A 4,346-nucleotide genomic window follows, 5' to 3' on the forward strand; every position below is an offset into this window, starting at 1 on the left:
CCCACTACTGTCAACGTGCCCCTCGGGAGTTCTTCCGAAGCACCGCCCACCAAAGCCACCAGCCACGCCCCCTGCCAGCTCAGAGATTCTCCAAGAACTATTGCCCCTCCCCTCCTCTCTATCAGCTCCGCCCCGGCCGAGGCAGTAACAATGGCCCCGCCCACCAGGGGGTTCATAAGCCCCGCCCCCTTAGGGCGGCTCGCACAGACTGGCAGTTATTGGTTCCCGCTTCCAGAAAGTACGAACAGTTTCCTCTCACGCCGCGTTGTGTGCCCCGCCTAACAGAACCACAAGCTCCGCCCCTCCGCGGAGCCGGAGACTCAGCTCACGAGTGCAGGGGATCGCGCAGAAACCCTTTCTCTGTCCAGGAGAGCTGCGAACTCCGTCTTCCAGGAGCTAACGGGTTCCCCTTTAGCTCCTCTTCAGGCTCCGCCCCCAGTTGCAAGTCCCGCCCATTCATAGCGGCCCAAATCGTAGGGCGGGCTCCAGGCCCGCCTCCCTTGGGAAAGAGCTCCGCCCACGTCCAGCTAACACTTTCCCTTCTCACCGAGGTGATGGCCCACCTACAGGGTCCTCGGGTCCGCCCACTGAGAATACCCACAAGCTCCACCCCTGCCTATCCCTTAAGTCCCGCCTACCCAGAGCGCCCCAGGTCGGGGGCGTGGCACAAAAGCATCCGCCCACGCAGAGAGCCTAACCTAACCTCTTCTCTCAGGCTCCACCTACTGTGAATGCATAGCCACGCCTACCTGTAGGTTCCGCCTTCTCGGCTTTCCGGGGCCCGAGACTCCCAAAGTCGCTGACCGCCTTCTGAATTTGCTCAGAATAGTGTGGATCCGAACTCCTTGTCCCTGACCAGGATGCCCCTGAACCCGGTCCTGGCACCCCGTCTCCCTCCCGTGAGTACACGGTTTCCGGTCGTCTAGATTGCAGGTTCTCTGGAGGGAGCTCCGGGAAGAGGTCGAGAGCCCGACGGGCGATGTGAAGGAATGGGCCTTTGGCGCCACCTGCCTTCGGCGCCCGGGCTTGCAGCCACCGGCCCGTCTCCCAAAGCACATTCGGGCTCAATAAATACTTGCTTAATTCATTAAATGTTTGTATTATTCCGATTTTGGCTGCTTCGGCAAATATTTGCTCGCAGGAAAAACAGCACATCCACTCGCATGGGCCCTCTGTCGTATTTGGAAGACCCCAAGGGGGCCTCTGTGAGCTGAAGCGGCCCCCCGCCAGTCTTTACAGCAGCTGGGGGGACTTTCGCTGTCCCCTACCCACGAATCCTGTTTCCCAGGGCTGAAAGCACAGACTCTTACCTGAATCCTTAAGGCTGGATCCTCCCCTCCCCCAGCTAGTTCTCCAAAGTGTGGACACCTTCTTTAGAGGGGTGCCTTTAGCAGGAGGGAGTGGGTTTGGGCTCACAGACCCTCCTGTAGAAGCTGACACTCGCAGTGTCATCACTACGTTTGAAAATATTCCCCTGCTCACTCCCACACTAGACGGGGGTTCCAGGAGCCAAGGACACTCCAGAGTTCGGTGTCAGGGGCGCAATGGAATGTTTTCAAACATTACTGGGGCAGACTGGGGAGCTAAGGTTGAAGACGGGCAGCACTAACATCTACTGAGCTCCAGTAGGTACCAGCACCGCGCTGGACACCCTTCACTTCCTGCTTTAGACATTTGGTGGTGGAGCGCCCACCCCCATCCCCCCACCGCACCCTCCTCCCCTGCCCGCAACTCAAAGCCTGGGGAATGAGATGCTTTCCAGATGAGATTTCCAGTTCTGGCGTCCTGGGGACTATGAACAACGGGAGTAGGGTTCAGGGCTAAATCGTAATGAAAATAATCGTCTGCCTCATCCTGTTCTAAGGGCTTTGCATGTCTTTACCCACTTGAGGTCAAGAAGGACCTTGCAGTGAGGGCCACTCTCGCCATGATTTGCAGATGAGGAAGCTGAAGGCGCTTGCCTGAGTGCCTTGGGTCAACCCACCCACCCCACTTGATCAAGTTAGTAAGTGGAGGTTTGAACCCAGATGGATTCCATGATCTTCACCCCTAGAGCAGAATCAGTCCATAATAATAGCCACGTCTCAGATTAGGAAATGCACACCTTCCAGGGAACTTGGCTTTTGTTTGTTTGTTTGTTTGTTTGTTTTGGTCAATACTTTTTTAAAAAAGATTTTATTTATTTATTTGACAGACAGAGGTCACAAGTAGGCAGAGAGACAGGCAGAGAGAGAGGAGGAAGCAGGCTCCCCGCTGAGCAGAGAGACTGATGCGTGGCTCGATCCCAGGACCCTGGGGTCATGACCTGAGCTGAAGACAGAGGCTTTAACCCACTGAGCCACCCAGGCGCCCTGGTCAATACATTTTTACTTAAGGAATTTTATGTGATTCCTTCCACACCCAATCACTTTAGTTCCTCCCAAGTCAGAATCATAATCTTCAAAATAATCATTTAAAAAGAACTGTTTAATCCACAGTTGTCGGTGTCAGTCCACAATCCTTTTTAAATGATTTTATTTATTTATTTATCTATTTATTTGAGAGAGAGAGCATGAGAGGGGGGAAGGTCAGAGGGAGAAGGGAGCCTGATGTGGGACTTGATCCTGGGACTTCAGGGTTATGACCTGACTCAAAGACAGTGGCTTCACCAACTCAGCCACCCAGGGGCCCCAGTCCACAATCCTTCATGGTGGGCTTCTTTGATCTCCACTTGAATATGGACATACTTAAGAAATTCTGTACCTGTAATCTTTGGAATCCAATTTCTTTACTTTAGGACCACATTCGGGGGCAGAGTAGGTGGTTCTTTCTGGTTCTCTATTCCAGACACTCTCTAAGCATGAATAATGTCAATCATATTCATCCCTGAACTATCACACTCTGGAATTGTACAGATTATTGGGATATGCCAATAACTAAGATTGAAGGTATTTGACTGCAGGGCACCTAGGTGGCTCTGTCCGTTAAGTGTTGAGCTCTTGGTTCCAGCTCAAGATCAGAGTCTCATGTGTTGTGGGATCGAGCCCCCAGGGAAGACCTCTGTCCCTCCTCTCTGCCTCTCCGCCTGTCCCCCGTCTCCGCCTGTGCCAGCTCTGGGCTCTCCTGGAAGTCTGCTAGAAGATTCTCTCCCTTTGCCCCTCCCCCTACTCATGCATGCATGCTCTCTCTGTCTCTTAAATAAAAAAATGTGTGTGTGTGTTTTTTAAGATTTTATTTATTTATTTAGCAGACAGAGATCACAAGTAGGCAGAGAGGCAGGCAGAGAGAGAGGAAGGGAAGCAGGCTCCCTGCTGAGCAGAGAGCCCGATGCAGGGCTGGATCCCAGGGTCCTGCTGAAGGCAGAGGCTTTAACCCACTGAACCACCCAGGCGCCCCAAATAAAAAATATTTTTAAGAAGATAATGAAATATTTGACAGGCCTTCCGTGCAGCTTCTAGATCGATGTCTTGTAGTTCTTTCACATAGATCTAACACATAGTTCTGTGAATAAAGGAAGCCACACATCTACATCTATTTTATGAGGCATTTCCAGCTATATAGGTCTACAGAAAAAGCCCCATGGGGTCGACCTCAACCCGGGGAGCTTGCTTTCACCGAGGAGCCTGCAAGACATACACTCCCCTTGTGCTTTGATAATGCTGGTTACACAAGGCATTACTCGTGACTTTATGAGATCCGGGTGAGGGGTCCAGATGAGGGGTCCAGTCTAGGCTCAGTTTTAGGGCATCCAGCTGTGGCCAGCCTTTAGCATGGTTTTGGTGAGTTCAAGGATTTCTCCCTGGGAAGCCCCAGTGTGGTGCTCGATCTCCTGACTCAGATCAGGACCTGACCCAAAAATCAAGAGTCCAACGTTTAACAGACTGAGCCACCCAGGCATCCCAAAGAGGTACTTATAGTTTAATACCTCAGTAGTTATTTGAAAGAATAATACACATACACTGAAAGATGGAAGAATATTTTTATTCTTAAGTAACCACAATCACTTGCTAGTGGGATATGTGTGCCTGTTGCGCACTGCACAATTTCTCAAAACTTGGAACCAGATTGGACAGCGCCACTTTCATTTCCTGTCACACACGGACTCTCCCAATAGTACTTGCTTTTGCTGGTGGCAGCTGCCAAAACCCCAGATTCACAGAGACATTATGTTATCAAAAGGAACGTGTGCAATACAGTGGTGAAACTGTGAACTGCCTCGAGCTAGCCGTCTGAGAGATGTCCAGTATTTCTCTCAAAGTTTTATAGTATTTTGTGGCCTCCTGGGAGTTTGCTGCAGTGTGGCAGGCCCTACGTCGAAGGAAGGGTCTTGTTAGACAGCTGGATCCACTTGGAGAGCAGGGAGGAAG

The 4,346-nt window shown here is 51.6% G+C and overlaps 1 non-coding gene across 1 annotated transcript; it reads right to left on the reverse strand.

Annotated features, from left to right (window-relative positions):
• Positions 1-3,439: 3,439 nt before the first annotated feature.
• Positions 3,440-3,575, reverse strand: LOC132009539 (small nucleolar RNA SNORA18). The gene has a single exon (XR_009402004.1). It is a non-coding gene; the product is annotated as a small nucleolar RNA SNORA18 (small nucleolar RNA).
• Positions 3,576-4,346: the final 771 nt, after the last annotated feature.

The sequence above is a fragment of the Mustela nigripes genome, chromosome 1 (assembly GCF_022355385.1).
Source record: "Mustela nigripes isolate SB6536 chromosome 1, MUSNIG.SB6536, whole genome shotgun sequence".
Lineage (NCBI taxonomy): Eukaryota > Metazoa > Chordata > Mammalia > Carnivora > Mustelidae > Mustela > Mustela nigripes.